The following is a 20,944-nucleotide window of genomic DNA, read 5'->3' as shown; positions in this document are numbered from 1 at the left end:
CAAAATTCAATAACACAGTTAATAAACAAAACCAGATTCTCACAAGTGTAGCTGATTCAAAGATGACAATACAAGCATTTGGAATGGAGGAAAGGAAGAAAATGCCTTAAGTTGTGATGTCTTGTTATCCAAAAACCTTTTTAAGAAAGGGGGGAGGAGGATTTGCTAGGCATAGTTTATTACCAATTCTGAGACAAAGAATAATAATACATGCATCATTTTCTCCAAGAAACCATGAAAAAATAGCTTTCTTATATTAACAATATACCCACACCTGCTTTACAGCTTTCACATGACTTTTGTTTTAATGTATTTAACACTTACTGGTCTATTTTTGCAAACATATTGCAACCTCACTTTTAAAACACCTCAGTTTTACTTTAGAAACACACAAACACACGTGGCAGTTAGACCAGCACAGGTGAGGCAGCATAAAAGCAAAACAAAGACTCTATGTGTGTGTGTGTATTTATACATATATATATATTTGATTTGATTCCCCACCACATCAGTCAAAGAATTAGGAAGAGTTCCATTTCTCTTGATGACTGTGTGCAAATCTCTGAAAGATTCAGATGTTAAACATACATAGAAATATGAAACACAGCTTTACTATTATAATAAAAAGCAGAGATAGATAAGGCTGGTTTTTACGGGGAAGTTATAAAAAACGAAAACATTTTTTTCTAAATCAACTTCTCCAGCTTCTCTCACAGGGATTCCTTGTCAAAAACACAGATTTGGGGGCAATTTATCTGTATGTTTTTTTGAGTATAACTGCAGTTATCTAGAGCTATCAGTCTATCAGAAATATTTTATTAAAAGTTTTCTAACTTGGGAAACAAAGATCTCATAACATCCCCTAATATCCACAAAAGAACTGAAGCAAAACAACAGTAGGGTTATGTGAAAGTCTAGCAATTGCTGAAATGTTCTCATTTATTTTAAATTCAGTGAGTATCTTGGAACACTAATCAGTCTTAATTAAAACAGACTTCAGATCACCTTTAAATTTGTAAAATTCAGCATGCAATTGACCAAAAATAATTTTTCAACACAGTGCCTACTGTGATGTTCTTATTGTTTTCTAGAAGAGAAAGGAAACTGAAGTCAAAGCTTTCTAAATTCTTATATTTTACAGAGCTACACTTAAGAAAAGCCTACAAACAGGAAATATGTCCATGGTAGGAAATATCCAAAATTTGCATTGAGTGAACTAAAAGGTGAAAGAATTCACTTGTGTCCCTCAGTAACAGAGTTAGCACTGATAAAAACAGAGTAAATTCCAAGAAGACCATATTACTCTCACTGATACAAAGCTTTCATTTCCCTTTTATCTCCACGTTGGTGGTTAAATCATCTTGAGTTTTCTACAGCTCATGTAGCAAGCCTTTTCTCTAGTTAAGTACAGAGCAAACAGCATCTTGCAAATTCTTTCTTTTGTGGCCAAGCCTGAACCACACCCTGTTGTACTGATCTGATCTTGGTGAAACTTCTGGCAATGCAGTGTTTCCTACATTTGGATTCCTGCCCTCAGCTCAGCCTGGCACAAGGTGTGGTCAAAAAGGTAATAAGAAAGAAACACTCACTAAAACCTCAACATTGGAAATTATAATATCCTCCATGGTAGGTCATTTCTTTACCTAAGAAGTAAAGAATCATATTTTTCAGGTTTTAGTGAAAGAAAAAATTAATTTAATAGAGATTTAGGATAAAGAACATAGTGCTAAAAATGTCCTATATGAAAAAGTTTGTTTACACAAGACCTTTCTTGTTAGAAACTAAAACCTGTGATATACAACAGCCAATTGTTTTAAAAACCCTTCTCATCAATTCTGTTTCCTAAATTATTATCCATTAAATTTAGTCCCTGAGTAACAAATGTTTTGAACCTTGAAGAGTTCTTTGGCCCAAGAAATTTAAATAAGTGTGTGTGGCAAATATCCATACTGCCAGAAGCAGCAGGAGGAAGCCATTACCGTTACTTACACAATCTATTCTCATTGAGAATGTTGCCCAATATAATTTACAAAATTTCTGTTGGAAATGCATTAACAGCTGAAAAGCAAGCAGCTTCTAAGGGATAAATAGAAAAAATAAATTAAAAAGCTTGCTTCCAAGCTTCAAATGTTATTGAATGTCAGCTGCAATCCCTGCAGTCAGCAGTCTATAACCTTGTAAAGTCCAAAGAATACTTGAATTTTAATGTTTAGGTTTCATCTGATTTTGGTTTAAGAAACTTTTTATGGATTCTGTTCAAATAAAGCGACAACTGGTTCAAATGTAAAAGTATCTTTCTGTGTGAATTCAGAACACAAAGTGCATGAACTTTTAACACAAATGCATGACGTGTTCCTGCACACATCTCTGAACACACCAGCACAAAGTGCCATTTCCAGGCTGCATTTTATTTGGTAGTGAAACAGTTCTGCTGCTTGTTGCACAGTGCTCTCAAATGCTTAGTTAAACTTTTTCATTGTTTCAAAATCTTTAATAGCCATTTGTGTTCTTTACATTTTAAAACAATGAAAAGGATAGAATGCATTTTCTCAGTATAAACACAATGCTTCCCCAATTCTTTTGTAAGTGGATCTATCTTCTAATTCCTATTTTAATTTTTATTGAAAATTCTTTTGGCACAAAAGGCCTGTACTCTCAGAGAATAAATGCCTCAGTCTGCCTTCCCAGAAAAAGCCTTCAAGAGGGCACTAGAATCAAGAAACACTTCAAGGTGGATCTCATGAGGTTCTCTGCTGATCTCACCCTTTCTCATCCCTAATTTCATCCTGCAAAAAGCACTTCCTGGCTGCTGCTTGCCAGCTCACCTTTCTAGGTTAAAAAAGTAGTATCTCACTAGCTGTGGCTCACACAAAACATTTATTTTCACATTCTATGAAACAGAAGAGCAACTCCGTTAATGTGGAGCAGCTACTACTCTAAGTGTGCCTGTCTGTCACCTGAGTCAGAAATTGAGGCTATAGAGGATGTAAAGATTCTGCATTTTACCTGTAGATTGAGTTTGTTGCACCAGCACTATGCATTGTGCACTACATAATCAAAGTCACACCTATGGTGTACAGATAAAATACAAGACCTTTAATGAAGACCTGCTATTATAATAGAGCAGTCAATGCTTTATTGGAGATAATGTAATTCTGTTCTTTCAGCTGTTTTCATTTATGTTGCTCCTTCTTTTGCATATTCTAACTCTCCTCTGTGAAAAGAGTTCCTTTGCTATGTCACACCTGTTTATTTAATGCACTGACTGGTAATCTTCACAATGCTGTGATTGCCTCCTCTTGGCAATACACACAACAATCCATTCTTTTCCTGACAGACTAAAGCAATCATACATGGGAATGCAGCAAATGAACAGATTTTGGAGATGAGAGAAATCATACTCTAAACTGCCCTAGGAGACTTTACATTCATCACTTGAGAAGAGTCTTTGGGTTTGGTTAGCAGGACAGAAGATTCATGCTGACTGTAACTATTATTAAATTATCCTGCTATTTTTTTTTTTAAGAACATTTTAGGCATTTACTAGGAATTCTGTTTGGAGAAATTCTAATAGGTTAACAGCACACATTCCTGACTTTTTTCCTTTTCAAGTTAGTGATGTCTCTTGGTATTTTTTATCCTGTTTAGGGCAATATACTGTCAATGACTGCAGCACAAACAGCACATAGGGGTTCAAATTCACCTCGTGTGCTGAAAGCCTGACAGCTGACAACTGTGGGCTAAAAGAGAGGTAAAGTCAGCATTCCCACAGTAACCAGCTCCTAACAGCCTTTCCCATGAACTTTCCAATTCCCCCAGTCTGTTCCATAACAGCATACACTCCTCTCTGTGAGTTGTACTTTCTTCACAGGGGAAGATGTAGGATTGTCAACAACTCCAGGGATTCCAGTAGACCTTCAGGCAACACAAAAGAGGGATCAAAACAAAGCATCTTGCAAAATTGTGGAAGCACACTTGGATTGCCCCATCCTGCATGCAGCTAAAATCCTCTGCAATCTCCAATGATCACTGTGAATTTTTATAGAATAGCATCTATTTTTAGAATAGGATTCCTGAGTACCAGATTTTTACATGAGAAAGATACACAGATTATTTGTATGTACATATTCTGCCAAATATTGTTTACACACTATTTGGATGAAATAATTTAGGTAGAGAGTATGAAAACCACAATAGGCTAGATCATAGTTCAGTGGCATGCAGAAAACAAGATAGGGCATAGAAAATGGGAATTTATTACCAGAAACAAATGAAAACTTCTGCAGGAGTAAAGCTGGCTAGCTCAGCGTTGGTAAGGAGACAGAAATCCTCTCTCCTTCCACAACTGCAAGAGAAATGCACACTTCACCAGGAACCCCCTTCTTGTGAAAGCTGCTGACTGCTGTTTGATAAACAGTCCTTTGGCCCCTACCTGCCACCAGTGTCAGCCTGCATTGCTCACAAGGGTCTGGATTAAGCAGCTCTGTAGAAACAAGAACCCAACTCAGTGAGTGAAAAGCCCTCAACTCCCATTGAACCAAGGAGAGGTGAAGAAATCCTTACTGTGGAAGAGGTATTGAGTGTGTCTGAACCTCACATGCTGACTGCACCCAGACCTGCAGCTCTGGTTTCAACAGCTAATCATTAACTACTGTTGCTGATCTCATTTGTATGGACCAAGGTCTCAGAATCTGGCCTCACACCTGTAGAAATCACCTACCAGGTATTTTATGCATGACAGATAATCAGAAGGCCTGACTTGCAGCACTATACTGAGTTACTGCTGTAAACAGCACAAGCATGTGCAGATCCTACAGCTAAAGAGTTTAAGGTGAACTCTTGGTAAACCTTGGAGAACACCACGAATATGGGCTATTCAGACTCTGCTTGTAGGAGTCACTGGCAAGGACTGGATTTGTTTGTATAGCCTTGTACTTCAACAAAAACAGAAGCTGATGTCAGCAGAGAAGGTGTTCCTAGGGAGTCTTATAGCTAAACTTTTCTAAAGCTCTTGAGCTTTCACAAGTAAAATACAATCAAACGTGCAGAAAAAACAAGGACTTAGCATTAATTTAGATGCCCAAATCAAATCCTTGAAGCTGTTCCCAATATTTCAGTCGATTTTTTAGGGCCATAACCATTTTGTGAATCCCTGTTTCACAGCCTAAGGATCAAAACCAACCATTTACCTCTTTTGAAAAAATGACTTGCCAGCTGTACAACTAAATGCAGACATAAATAAAGCACAGAATTTATGCAGTAAGGTGTGGCAGACCCTATACATAGAAGGTTATTCATTTAATGGATTGGAAAACAGAGCGGAAAACAGAGCAGAAAATAGGCTATTCTATATTAGTAGTCAAGTACAAACTTGGAACCAAATGCAATAAATACGTTGTTTGTTTACCTAACTGACTGCAGCTAACTGGAGTGTAAAGACCAGAAGATACTCAGTTCTCAACTCAGTGATCTCACTGCCAAAATAAAAGCCTTTGATTACTATATTTTTATACCTCCTAGATCTGTTTTCTGCAAAATAAATCCTAGCCAACTTCACTGACCCAAATCCCATTTGCAACTAACCATCTTTGGTAATATCGTGGTATGTTCACATTTTACTGCAGCGAAAAACAAACAAACAAACAACACCCCATATGAATCCTTTAGGGTACTGCTCACCAATTTAAAAGTAGCATATTAAACTTCTTAAAACCTTTGCAATCTGCAGTATAAAAGCACATTTTATGTTAGTAGATAATTTAGCATCCATAATCTAATTAAATGAAGTGAGTGACAACTGTATTCTCTACATAAATGATATATCAGTAACAGATAATGTACGTGCTTAAGAGTCTGGAACCCCATCAAAAAAGTTGTTACAAACACTTGCCCTTATCATAAATCCAACTAACATTATGGGCTAAATTCTGCTTTCCTACTGACATCACACCAACAGGGAACTATCCTGGAGGGGAAAAATTACTCATATGAGTGAAGTTTTGTGAGACTAAATTGCTGCATTTTTTGTTTGCTTACATGACAAACAAACAAATATATTTTTGGTGTTACACAGAGAACTATGCCCGCACAAAAAGCTTCAATTAATCTTCAACTGCACAGTGGAAGTAATTTCAAAAATACAGAGAAGTTACAGAAGTACTTCATGCTGGTTGCAGATACTGTCAGAGAAAAAATATCTGTGGACAGCAAAAAAATTCAAAAAACTATCTCCATCACTTAGAATAAATTCAAAACATCAATTTAAACATTTATCTAGGATTTATTCACAATAAAAAAAAAAAAAAAGTTAAGTAAAAGATCACCTTTTCTGCATTTAATATTATAGTGATTTTATTACAAGTACAACCAGTTTTGGAAAATGGAAAAACAAAAAAAGAAGAAGGAAAATATTCCCTGTTAATTTTGGATGCTTCCATAATCCATAATACATAGGAATGCAACAGGTGTCAAGTTAATTCAGCACTCTGCCCTCAGAGGACATGGCAGGTTTGCACTCAGAGCAGCTGCTCTGCTGTTCCCTGGGAGTCTTTTCCCTCTTTTAAAGCAGCTCCTGTGCAAACTCTCTCCTGCCCACCCTTTCAGTGCTGCAGGTGCACTGGGAGAGGCAGTGGTGTGGTAGCACTATTGGCACCCTGCAGGCACAGCTCGTGGCTGTGGCACCTTGCTGGAGCAGAACACCTGTGTGCACTGAGCTTCCCTAGTGCCCCACGGCTGCTGCTCTTCAGTCGTACCACTGAGGAGAAAACAGCTTAGGAAAATCGATGCCTTTAAATGATAACTTTATGTACTGCCTATACAAAATCACTGCCAACTCAGGAATACTTTGTCGTTGACTAAAAATCAATATTTCTGATTCTTCTATTCCTTTAGTATTTCCAAAAAAGAAAGAAAAAAATTAAATCTTTTCCCCAGCCCACAGCTGCATCTGGTTGCTTTGTTCAGGCTTTCTTCAGGTTTCCTTCTCAAGAGACTAGTTTTATCTAAAAGGTCAATTCATTCAGCAGGGCACCAAGCAGAATTGAATATAATTATCCCAATCTTTACTGTGTAGAATTCATGCTTGAATTCATTCAAAAAATAGCAAGCAGTATAATTAACTCAGAGCCCAACCAAATCTATTGAGAATGCCTCAGGTATCATACAGTCCCACTTACAATAGAACATTTTCATTTAAGAACATTGTACATATTAACCCTAGTCAGCATCCAATTACTCGGAATAAGTGAATTCTCTGTTTCAGGAATGTAATTTGAAAATGTTGTCATGCAATCTGAGGTAAAAGGTCTTTTTTCATTAATCTAGGTCTCATTAAACTGGAAGCCTGTAGGTTATTTCAAATCCATTAGATTTAAATACAGGTGATTACAATTCTATTGCACATAATACAACAGAAAAGTCTTTTAGGAAATATTGTGTAGTTGATGAGTTTGTGAATTGCCTCATAGTTTTAAAAAATAATTATCTGACCATGGCTACTGTTAACCTGACAATTACATCTATGGCAAAATTAAATTAATTTTTATACATAGATGACTTCAAGATAGCAGAACACTTCAGATAGTTCAGAGTTCAAGATAAGCATCCCAATATTTTCATGCAAACTCTTCACCTCCTTTAAATGTACAAAGTCATGATATGAGGTTTTATTGGATTTTGTACATGATCACAACCAGAAACACGATAATTTTTTATGTAGTGGTCTAGCAAATCAAACTCTTGGTTTAGTTTAACATGAGAAATCTGAACTCTGAAGGATCTCAAATTTGCATGAGAGGTCCCTTATAAATAAAAACTTCCTGAGAGATGACCTTTTCAGCTCTTTACACCACACTATACCACCTTAGATATCAAGTTGCATAATTGCAGCTTGTTTCAGTCACTCAGCTCTTGGCTGACTTTGTCCTATAGTTTTCTGCCTCTGTATCCTATTATTATGAAAAGATTTTTAAAAGAATCTTTAGCAAATTCCCTTTCTCCAGAAAGGCCAGGTTGCTAAGTTGTGTGCATCTGCAGCCTCCTAGAGGTGTGGAGTCACAGCTCTCCCAGCAGCACTGTCTCAGAACCTGGAACATCTCTCTGAAATCTCCCAACAGCTTTCAGCTTGTACCTCTGCTCCAGATCTCCAAGAGAAAACCAGTCCACTCCCTAAAATATTTTGCTCCTTGGACTCATTTCTCCTCTGCATGTCTGGTTTGAAGGTCTACTACATAATCTACCTTGCATAAAGCAATGACACAACCCTTCTCTCCTCATCCCACCACAACCCTCCTTAGGTGTCTTTTCTCACAGTCTATTGCTAAGGACCCAGTTGTGTCATAAATCACAGTGGTTGTCACCTTCTGGTGTGACACTACAACCTTTTTGTCATGTGAACCATCAGAGATAATCCTGAAATTGGAGCCAGACTTAATTACACAGACAGCAAGAGAGCAGTATTTTAGAGAAGACTTATTATATTTTTTAAAAGTAAGAAGACAGATGTGACCCCACTGTGATGCACACAGTCCCTGCAAAGGTCTCAGTTATGTTTTGTTCCACATGAGCCTGCTCATGAGGGGGATTTATGGGTCTCTTGCTGCATGTGAGCATCAATCAGCTGAGCACACATGCACAAACACACATGAGCACAGATATTACATGTGCACACAAATGCCTCAAGCTGCCAACTTGAATGGCTTTCAACACTGAATCTGTGTTATCCCACTGTCTACCCAACATGCATAACCAATTATACAATTGACACATTCAGAGTAGATCTTTCTTCCTAATTCTTACAAAGGGTGGAAAAAAAAAATTGCAGTATTTCAAAAGATGCTCAGGAAATTTGCAAAGTAATGTATGAGATGTTTGTTATTAAAAGATATTTAAATCCCAAATTGAAAAGTACCTGAAAGAAAATAAATACAGTGAGTCAGAAGTGTGATTCAGCAGCAGGAACTTTAAAAAATAGCAAATGAAAAGCAAGTCTGGTGTAATTAAAAAAAAAAAAGAGAGAAAAAGAGACAAAAAGGATGACAATGGATGCAGACAAATAAATCAAGTGAAGTCTGAGCTTAAATGAAGCCAAGATTTTACCCAGAGCTGAGCTAAAGAAATAAAGACTACAGCCAGCTGGCTATTTCAGGCAAGATGGAATTGCAGAAGTTCCAGCAGAACCAGGGCCAGAGGGAGACAAAAACCTACCACTGCTGTCTGGTTGTCCCATGTTCAAGCCTCCCAAGAACCTGTGCTGCTTTGTCAAGACCTGTGTTAATTGTGATATTTTCAATCAGTATCACCACACTGTGAAAAGTTTTCCACAATCAGTTTTCCACACTGTGAAAAACTGTCCAAGGAACAGAATCTATAATCAAGTTGCAGAGGCCTGCCCCAGAGCTTTCCATTGGTGAGAGTAGTGGGACAGAGAGATGAACAGAATTAATTTGTGTGAATTGTCTTTCTTCTGCAACCCTACAGACCTGAAGCTTGGAAAATACTTAGTCAGGGACAAGACAAGAATGATCAGGAAGAAACAAAGCAAGGCTGAAGGAGAACTCTACCCCAAACTTTCTCTGGAACCTCATCTGAACTAAATATATCATTGATGCTCAGATAAATTCAGTGCTTCAGAAAGATATATCAGATAGATTTTCTTAATTATATTTTTTGTATTTTGACTTTTTTGTTGCTTGCGTTTTTTCCTGGTCTGATGGTTCAGACATGCACCTGAAACTGAAGTACTTCAAATAGACATGCAGATTTTTTATCATAGAATGGTAGGGGTTGGAAGGCACCACCTAATTCAACCCCTAGATGCTCAGAGACCCATCCAGACTCTTTTTTAGGTCTACCCTTCAAGTTATACCAGGACATAGAAAACATTCCAGCACTGACTGTGCTTTTTGCGCTGCATGTAAGCATATGTTAAAAAGACTTTGTCCCTGAATTCCAGGAGAAAGAGCTGATTTTATTCTGTAAATCAGAGGAAACATTAAATAGTTTTTGAGCTGCTAATTGCAATGTACTGACTGGAGGAATCTCCTGTGTTGTTTTGCTCAAAAATACTGAACTCTGTAAGACGTTATAATGGACACAGGGTTTTAATAAGTTAGGAATAGGTAATAAACATGGTTTAGCACAATTTATTATGCTGATCAGTAAACATTAAAATTAAAATTTTCTAACTCCTTGCTGCCTCAAAGTCTGGTTGATTTAATCTAATAAGGACATATACCAGCTGATATTGTATCTGTTTCAGAAAGCACTCACACAGCTGGCTTTGCTAACTCTCTACTTTTTAAAGTCACTTATCTTTGAGATATAGAATCACAAATAATCCTCATTACGTAGCACAGGAGTAAAAAAATCAGTGTTCAAGTATTTTAAAATATCTCATACATCTACAAAAAGGCTTATATTTTGATCAGTAAGTTGATAAGGCAAAAAATAAGAAGTATGTTACCTGTCTGACTCTCCATAGATCAAACACCTACACTTCATGTATATTTCTTTGCTTACAAATGCAGGCATTTTGTTGTTTCTTGACAAATGAGTAATTCTCTGTGGATTAAAAGTTACTACTGAACTGAAATCACAACCTTGCCCTCCAAAGAAACACAGGCTTAGCAGTTCTTCCTGGCTTGAAGGTCCAAGGAGGATATCAGTCAGCTAGAAGCAAATGGGCAAAACCAGACCCTGGCATGTTAGTCAAACATGTTTCCCCACCAAGACCCTGTTGCTAGCACTGGAGAAGCAAGAGCTCAGTTTATATCTCACCTACATGAAGGCAAGGTGTGAGCATAAGGCCCTTCAGCATTTGGTATGTCTTTGGAAGCACTGGATGTGCAGCTGACATACAGGTGTGTGCAGGAAGTTCCACAGTGAACATCCACTGAAAGGGTTAAGTGTACAAGGGGAGGAGAGGGAGACTGACTTTAATTGCATCAGGCACTGTTGAGCTCTTCCTTTAGCATTCTGTGTGCACTTAGCCTCCATTCTGCCTGCTCTCCACAGTACTAATGAGATAACATCGGGCAATCCGCACAGGACCTGACCTGCTTCCATACCATTTTGTGTGCCTACTCAGGTTACCTTTTTGTTAAATTGTGGCTTTTCACAACTGCTCACCTGTGTGAACTAACAGCTTAGCATTCCAGGCAGACACTGAGCAGTGCTCCTCCACTGAGCTGGAGGATTTTCTCTCACGTGTGCATTGCCCACTGGAACATTCATTCATTTTAACAGATTCTGTTATAGGTTTCATAATGTCCATAAGTTCTGCATGCCAGCAGTTCAAGGACTGAGAATGACCAAAGTGAAGGTCTTCAGAAGGGACGAAAGACATTCAGAGAAACCTGCATTGAGGTTTTACACCTACTGCAAGGCAGTTCCTGCAGGAAGAGAGAAGCATGTAACAATAAACTGTTGAAAGAGTTTTGTACTCATGCAAACAGGAAACTGCTTTCTAGTTTTGGAAAGATGTGCACAAAGCAGCTCTTCACACAAAGAGGATTCAGAGAACATACTAAAACCCATTAAAATAAAGGAAGATTGCAAATTGACCCCAAGGAGTCATGGAACAGTGATAAGACATGAATTTGGAAGACTAGAGGATGGGTAGTAGAATACCTCACATCAAAGCTGCGTGTATTTTTATCACTCTATGCATGCTCATACTTACAAAGTTTTAGACAACACCAATAAGAAAAAGATAAAATACACTGTAGGCAAAAATAGAAGCAATGGAGGGAATAGTTTTAATATTAATGAAAACAGAAAGCATGCCTGAAAAATGCCAAGAATAATCAAAGAGAGATAGTCAAGGATGCATTATTCTTTCATCTTGCACTTAGCAAGTATCTGTGGGTATTGAAAATGCACACCCCACAAATGTTTCATCTTATTTGCATCAAAAACATATGATTCAACAACAATCCAAATTTCTTCAGAAAAACAAGAAGAACATGAGTCAAGCCTAAAATCTCTGGAAGCAGGGTACCAGAGAAGTGGATCAAAGGCATGCTGTAAGAGAGGCTGACACCATGCATGAGCTCACCATTATGTCATCCCAAAAAGAAGCACTCCTGGCTACTACCGCCTTTCAGACAGAGCAGTGACATCCAGGCAAGATGATCTTGGAGCAACAGACTCAGCTTCCTAGCTGATTGCTGCAAAAGCTGTGCTAAGTAGTGTTAACATGTGGGAGACACACATGCTGTGAAGCTCTTCTTCTTCTTTTGTGGAATATTACTTATGTGTAGAAAAAAAGGCACTGTTTCCCAAAGAGGTACCACTCTCCAGATGAGCTCTGAAAGTTTTCCATGATGTTGATTTTATTTTGCACAAGGAGAAAAATAAAAAATCAGATTGAGGTTTTTTAGGCTGAGACAAGTTTCAGAGGTCAGATGATTAATGCCTACTTTGTTTGTTCAAGTTGAGGCCACAAAATTACTCAGCATTCCTTAAAATGGTGAAAACAGATAATTTTGGCTTAGTTTTAGGTGTCTACCTGAAGTCTCCAGGATAGTTTTTACGCATGCACACAGACAAATCCAATGGAATCTCTTTTGTTCAGAATGAAAGCTTTGATTGTAATGCACCACAATTTTAGTAGACAACAGGCAACATAATCAAATCACATTTCTATAAATTACTCTTCAGTCTCACAGACTCCCTGCAGTGCTGGATAGCTGCTATTTGAATCCTTATACTCAGTGGCTATTTTTAAAATTTGTTAAAAACATTTATTGCACTTGTACTCAGAAACAAACTCTATATCGTGAATGTGACTATCATGCAAATAAAGTGCACAAGATAAGAAATCAAACTGATAAAATTTGTAATGGACATTATTCTTCTTTTGCAATTGATGCAAAAAAGAAAATTCGGTGGTCCAGAAATAAAAGCTTTATAATTAAGAATTTACAAACCTTGGTGAAAAAAAAGGAGACTGCCAGCATGAGCTGCTCTGTATAGTATATTTTTGAGCAATTTCCCCCCACACTGAAAGAACAATTCCTTTTAAGGAAAGAGGATCGATTTTTCAGGTGTGGATAACTTTTAAAGAAAACAAAGAAAAGTTTTGTTTTCTTTATATTTCAAAAAAACCCATGAGACCAAAATATACAAACTCAAACATATCTAACCCAGACAGTGAAAGCCTGAGGTCTGATTACAGTGAATTACTCCAACACAGGTTTAAACTAACTGAAGAGGACAAACAAGGAAGAAGAGTTCTTACCTCTGATGGAATGAAGGTCTTTTCTTTAACAAAGTAACAGGAGATATCACCTTTCCCTGAGAAAGAGTCATTCACTATAAGCACAATGTGTTATTATTGTGATTTTTAATTGAAATGTAAATTCTGGGTACACTCTGACCTAATTTACTCCCAGAAAAAGAGGGCAAAATTCTCATTTTCAAAGCACTATGTAGGCACTTCACTGTTATCAACAAGTCTTGGTCAGTGGTCTGGGCTTTTACCACACTGCAAAGCTGACAGTATTTCACGACATGCAGCTGTGGCATCTTTACACAGCACTGTTGATTGTTACAGCAAGTAACTCCCCCTGATTTATTTCTTTGACAAAACATTTTTAAGAAATAGCTTTAAAATAGTTCTAGAATAGAAATGACAAGGCTCTGTGGGCAGAATGCTGAATGCACTGACAGCAGCACCAGACTGCAGCAAAGCCTACCTGGGAGGGAGATGTCTCCTGCAAACCTCCTCACTGGCAAAAGCTTAAATCAAATCAGAGCTGCTGTGTGCACTCAAAGTAGGTAAATCAGAGTAATATGGTAGGAATCTGGATTGCTGGAAAATTAAACATGGACCTAGGACAGCCAACAACCACCCCATGACAGACACCTTTACAAAATCATCGTCTTGTTCTCAACATCCATGTATTACATGAAATCCAACTTTCTGGTATAAATGGCAGAGAAAAAGCCTGAATTATCCAAACTACTCATCCTTCTCTGTGTATTTCCAGATGTACAGCAAAAATCATAATGTTAACTGTGAACAACAGTCACATTAAAATGTATGTACTAATATCCTGACATGGATAATCACTAGAGGAAAATTATAAAAGAAGTCCAGCACTTCCTGAAGAAAGCTGAGGTGAAAATGTAATTTAACAAAAAGGAATAAAACAATTCTGTCAGCAGGAATATCATTTAGAAGGGTAATAATAATAACAACCAAAGAAGAAAAAGGATCAGTGGTCTTGGAAATCCATTGGGTAGGAATTAAACACTGTAATCAAATTGTTTGTGCAACCATTTAGCATCTCATTTCCTTGCTGTGCAAGCTGAAGAACCACTTGAGACAGGCCATCTTGGAGAGTAACAAAGTGCACCGATAACTAACACGGGATGAAAAGAATATTGATAGCCTGTGACAAGCAGCTTCCTGAGAAATGTTTCTTAGTCAAATAGCAGCAATCATTAAATATATGAGGGTCAGACAATTTAATCTGCTCTTTTTATATGGATTAGTTTAGCAAAGTAACAGAAGAGACAATTAATGCCTCCATAGCTTTTCATGCCATGACACTAGCCCATCATTTTTAAAACAAACCCTTGAAAGATGATTTCCTACACTACTGAATATGGCCACACTCATTTTAGCAACTATTAACAGAACTGATAAGGACTGACTTTATTATGAGGCACAATTACACATTACAGAAAATCATTACAGTAAAAGCATAGACTATATTTTAAACAAACAGATAACTAAATATTTTACATAAAGATTTAAACTCCTATATTTTCCAAACTGAAGCCATAATCCTGGAGAGACTGCACCTCTCTGTGCCACTACAGATTTTATCATACAATCAGATTTATGTCTAGGGACATAACACTGGTATCAGTGAAACACATACAATACTCGAATGAAACATGGTTACTGTTCAAGCGTGAAGAAAAGACACATAAAAATTCAGGGCAAGAGGCAAAGAAAAATAATCATTACAGTCTATAGAAGACTCCTGTAGACTGAAAAAAAATAAGTATATTCTGCTTGGAAAAAATCTTATCTCATTCTACAACTTAATAAAGAGCTACACACAGCTAAAGGAAAACCAGTTTAAATCTTCTATTCAGAAAGTAAGAGCACTGGTCTACAAACAATAAAGTTAAACACTAGGAGAACTTCTAATAGATAAAGTATAATTTCAATTTGGCCAAGATGCCTGGGCACCACTGCAGCTGCTGATGGGAAGTGTTATGAACCATTTTAAGGCCACCATCAAGCCCTTGCAAGAAGCAGTCAACTGTCCAAAGCCACCAGAGACCAGTCAGCAGCCCCAGAATCTGATCCAAGGTCACATTTCCAACCTGCTCAGTGCAGAAAGGCTTAACACCATTTCTGAGTTTTCCAGGATCTCCTGAAGTAGCTGTTCATACAGGACACCACACTTGCACACACAAATCTTTCAGTACTATGCTTTTCTCAGGTGTTTCCCTCTTGGCCCTTTCTGACAGTTGTTTGACAGATGATACAAATTGCCTGACACAGATTTTAAAGCCAGATATTTAAGAAAACGAATTACAGCTGATGTCTTTGGCATAATGCTTTGTGACACAGATAGTTAGGGAGAGTGACACAGGTGGAAAATAATGCAAGTTGAAAGCACTTGAAACAGCTTAGGATTCAAGGTGACTTTGTGCTGTAAATCACTACTTTTATAATTGTTTTGAGATACACTTTCTGGATGAGATAGAAAGCCCAGGAGAATCAACAGGTCTGTTTCTACTGGGTTCTCTGTCATTTTTATCAAGCCTACTGAAACTGCAATTCTAAGTCAAAGCATGCTCATCAAAGCTTATATAGCATCAGACTTCACAATTAGTCTTTCAAACTTCACTCCTTTAGCATTGCTTGCTGAGTGTACATTTCCACCTCTTTTGTCTTTAAAGATAAAAACAAAATTATTTGAGCTCAAGAGGAAGAGCCATCACAAACATTTCTGCTCCTTTGCATACTCACATAAAGAACTCCTAGCATGCTGAGCCAAATAAAATTCCTCATACTTTTTTCCCTAGTTTGTTCAATAGTGCAGCAGGGCAAGAGAGGAAAACAAGTGCATGCCCTTGATGTTATTCAGGTTGGCAGCAACTGACCTGGTGCTATTATTCTGGAGCCTTTCTTTTGCTGGCTATACATTGCCCCAGAGACATTGGTCAACTAAATAGGAAAGCAAAAAGCACAGGTCCTCTAACTTCAGCTTTGCTGGTGAAACAAAACAGAAACTACAAAATACAACTTCCACTGCCAAAACCTACCACCACCATGACCAGCCCCCCCTCAAAACAACTCCCAAAACCAAATCAGTCTGAAGATTGATAATACAAAGGAACATGAGACCAAAAGAACATTCAAGAAATAATTAAGTGGTAATAGTGAACTTGACTTTTTTTTTTTTTACAGGCAGTTTAAACTTTGTAATTCAAAGTTTCAGCTAGCTGTTAGTGGAGAGACATAGAACATAGTACCAGACCTGTTCTGTAACACTTTGGCAATACATTGGTGCACAGACACTGCTGACACCCAGGGCGTATATTTTACTCTGTTCAAATTAATAGTAAAAGGTGAATCTTGGAAGAGTTCAAAACTCAGTCCTGCAGAAACTCATTTAGACAATTGATACATTGTGTGTTTCATGTAGAGAGGGAGGCTGGGGTACAAAACATGGATCCAGGTGTTCATCCTAAGGTTTCCATCTTCAGAATAAGTATTTAAATTTACTTTTCCAATCCCAGAACACTGTTAGCTTAAAATAAGCATAGAATGCTATCACATACGGGAAAGAGTAACAAAATCTGTTCCTGTAGTGCTGTGCAAGAACTCAGTAAATCTGGCCCTACTTAAGTTTCAGTGGCCACCAACAGTGTGAAGTATTGCTCAGTGGGAGAAAACAAGGCAAATCCAGTCCAGAGTAACCCACCCATTTTAATTAAAAAACAAGAATGGAAATAAAGGTTGCTCTAGGCAATAATGGTAAAGTTGAATTAACATCAATATGGGAAATCTTCCATTTATCATCCTGGAACAATCACATTTGAGCATATTTATTATTTCTGAACATTTCTAAATTCAACAGCCTTAAAAAACCATGAAGAACAGAAAGTTTCGTGTTGGATCACTAGAATGGCGTGGTTCTGCTCAGTTGCACAACAAGCTATTCATTGACTTGGGACAGAGAGACTTCACCCAGGAGCTCCGACTGCCTCAAACACCATCCAGTGGTTCGTGGAGTTATTACAGGACAGCCCTGCTCCTTCTGCATCTCTCCCTGTGCAGGAAAAGGAGTTACGAGTATTTCAGAAAACTGGACACTCAGGAAGACAACTCTACCTCAGCCAGGGGGAAAACAGCTAAATCAGAAGCCTAAAAAACAGATATGGAAAAAAACAAACCCCAGAAACTACAGTTGCCATTTTATAGTGGTCTTGCAATAAACGACCTTCAACAACCTGAGTGAATGAATCAGTCTCTACAAAGAGACAATAAAAGTGGCTTCTGTGTCACAACCAAGATCACTGCACTGATTAGAGCATGACATTTATATTTTAAAATTATGTATCATGTAATTCACACACTCTTTGTGTTTTAGTCCTGCCATGTCCCTCAGAGAGCAATGTGCAGCACCAGCCCATCTGCCTTTGCAGAACCTGAGCTCTTCTCCATAATCCCAACCAGGCCCACACATCTCACACACTGAAAGAAAAGAGTAAGCAGCCCTAACTAAAAGGAAGGAAGGCAACATAACTGCCCTGTTAAGCAACAACAAGTTGTTGATTTCTTTCTAATCGCTGTTCTCTGCATCATTTGGAGGAAAGATTCCTAGGAATTACAATGTCATTGACTGTCCTATTGTAATGTAGTCACACAAGAGACACTGTTCTTTCCCTCCTTTCTCTGGCATCTCAAAGAGCCTTGTTTTGCTATCAGACTTTCATAAGACATTTGACAAACATATTATTTGACTACATTGCTGTATTTTATGGAAAAGTGAAAAGGAAAATAAACTGGTTTTTAACCAGCACCCTAGAAACTCCCTTTTTCTTGACCTCAGCCTAATTTCTAAAACATTCATGTAATTGTCTTCCATAAGTTTGACATTGCTTGTACCAAACACTTCAAAACATGGAAAGACTTCACTTAGGAGGACCTTCCATAGATCAGGTGCAAACACCTGCTCAAAAGGTAACAGCAGGAAATATGTTTTGTTTCAAAGCCAGATGACAGCATAACTTTTGCAAGAGGAGAGAGAAAAAGAAGCACAAGTGGCTAATTCAGTAAGTAGAGAGTTATATCCTTCACTTTCACATCAGTAATGTTTGACAGCAGACAGCTTCTTCATTCCCCAAGCCTCAGAGCGGGTAAGAGTAGTCGGTAAGAGCAGATAGGTTATTCACATCTCAAATTGCAACAAAGTAATCAGTTACACCATCAACAACAATAAACTAGTCAGTATATTGGAGTTAAATATTCCATTGGAGCAAATACATACATCTAACAGCTGGTAAGTCATACTGCTAGCAGCTTCAGGAAGAAATCATTGCATTGTTTGTTTACATTTTAGCTGATTTCTAAGCCTTCAGCAATATGATTTTTTTTTTAATGGGAAGATAAGAGATTATACAAAGGTTACTTGGTTTCAAATTACCATTATCCTACATGAATATGATGCTACAGAGTAGTTTCCTCTGCTGCTATAAGTTATCTATAACCATTTATGCAGCATTCCACTTTATTCACCCACTTCCAAGCTTCCAAAATCTACTGGGTATGTTTGTGGTTAGGAGTATGAAAATCCTGGTAAGTATGGTTGAAAACATAAGTATAAATGGGTGATTCTCCATTGGTACTAACACTTTATCTAATTCCATAGGGCTGTTTTGTGAGTTTCACAGGTTAGTAATATTTTCTTCACACAAACACTATAAATGCCTTGGAGTTTAGTTTGGTAGCCTAAACAAGCTCTTTCTACATTAAAAAATCTTGCAAAAACTCATTAATAAAGCTGAAATAAGCATAAGATACTAGGAAATACTGGTGATTAATGACTTACATATTTCTCTGAATGCACTGGCTTTTGATACTGCAAGAGTAGATCATACAAGACATACTTAAATAGTACAACAGTGCCTGCAAGGGATGATCAAACATTTGTCAAAACTCTTAACAGTCCAAATGAATTAAACTCATTAGTGGTACAGTATAAACATTTCTATAATCCAGATTTCACACAAGCCCTTATGTACTAAGGACCTACAATGCAAAACAGCATAGCAAGAGCAAGGGATGCCATCAGGACTTCTGTATTTCACTGAGCTCCAGAAAGGACTCTTGATTACTTCCATAATTATATCAAGGAATCAGGTGTTGCAGACATGGAGACACGAATCTTCTCTTGCTTACATCTGATTTAAACCAGTACAAATAAGAGGGGAATCAGGGCCCTAAGTTCCCTTCTTATTTCTGTGACCAAATCACTGCTGACTTTGGGCAAACTTTTTAACTAACCCTCACTAGCAAAGTCCTTTACTTTGCTAAGGAGATAAAATTATATGTATCTACTTTAGGGGAACTAAGATTGTCCAATACCTACACTTATAGATTTTTTGAGTCCTAAATAAATGTTGCTACTGAAATAAAAAGCAGTATCACCCCCTTTTGTCTTGAGCAGCAAGCCAATGTGTAGGGAGCTCTCTTTCCATTAGGAGAAATTGATGATAAAGTCAGCTCCTTCTTTGGCACAAACAAAATGCTGTTTCCCTGAACATAAGAGAAATTAGACAGCTGGAGATGGTTTCTTTTCTCTTAATTCTAAGCTTTCTTTTCTCGGCATTTAACTTAAAAAGCTTTGACACTTTTCTCAAGTGAAGCCTACTGGTGTTCATGTGGTTCTGACTGATGTTTTTTTACTGCTTTTCCTTTCTCCTTACAAGCTGTTTTTCCTGCACCATTCCATCAAACACTTGTGCTAAAGCAATGCTCCACAAAGCCTCTGTGTGTGCAGCAGCCAAGGAGGCCTCACGTGTGTCTTTGTTTTGGGCAGTGTCACTGGTTTGGTGAAGCCCCCAGCTTTCAGGTACCTCAGATATGCTCAATAGAGGAGTTTAATGACTTCTCTCTCTGAAATGGGGACTCTGCCAAAGGCCCCAGTTTCATCCTACAGCAGCAGTATCAGCAGCACAATCAATTATTAATAATAGCTATTACATGGCAAACATTTCCTGGGTATCCTTAAGTTTAATTTCCCTTTTTATTTAATTATTCCCTTTTTTCCTCTCTTGTAGACACTTCATGTGTTCTGAAAACTGATGTTCCCAGAAGTTCTCACCCTGAATGACATCCAGTATGGTAAAGCCAGCTGAAAATATTCTTTTGTACAAGTTCAACTAGTACAGTGTTTTGGGCATGGTTATAGGTTAAGCTGCTTTTTAACACAACAGCTTTGACAACAGTATCTCCTGCTACAATTATGAAACTGTAAATGTGCTTGGACCAGGACGGCTTTACCCTCCACAGGAATAGCTTTCTACTGGCAAAGTACTCCATTGATTACCTGCCTCTGTGCAGTTAAAGAAATGAAAATATGATATATTGGTAGCAGCAGCAGCTCAGGTATTTCTAGAGATCCATTGTTTTACTTTCACTGAACCAAGTTATCTACTTTTTTTTTTCCTTCCCAACTAGGACATTCAATATACATATATAAAAAAAGTAGACTTCTGCTTTTGCCGCTCATATGAAACATATTTAAACAGTACCTGCAAGAGATTAGCAAACATTTGTCAAAGTTCTCAACACTCACCATGAGTGCAGCTTACTAGTGCTACCTTTAAAACAGTTGTTTTATTTTACTTCACAATGAAACCTATTACATATCCTAACTACGGGAAAAGAAAAAAAAAACAAAAACAA

The 20,944-nt window shown here is 37.6% G+C and overlaps 1 long non-coding RNA gene across 2 annotated transcripts in view; it reads right to left on the bottom strand.

The window, feature by feature from the left end:
- The window catches only part of LOC146432312 (uncharacterized), a 118,175-nt gene that overhangs the window by 88,643 nt on the left and 8,588 nt on the right, over window positions 1–20,944 (bottom strand). Inside the window, exon 1 of one of the 2 annotated variants that reach the window (XR_014854548.1) lies at window positions 4,433–4,567. The exons of the other annotated variant lie outside the window; for it this stretch is intronic. This is a non-coding gene — a long non-coding RNA (uncharacterized LOC146432312). Of the gene's footprint in view, window positions 1–4,432; window positions 4,568–20,944 lie in introns of those variants that run through there. 2 annotated transcript variants of the gene reach the window in all.

The sequence above is a fragment of the Lichenostomus cassidix genome, chromosome 11 (genome assembly GCF_008360975.1).
Source record: "Lichenostomus cassidix isolate B80296 chromosome 11, HeHo_3.0, whole genome shotgun sequence".
Taxonomy (NCBI): Eukaryota; Metazoa; Chordata; class Aves; order Passeriformes; family Meliphagidae; genus Lichenostomus; species Lichenostomus cassidix.
Note: the sequence above shows the minus strand (reverse complement) of the source record. Positions and strands in the feature narration are given on the sequence as shown.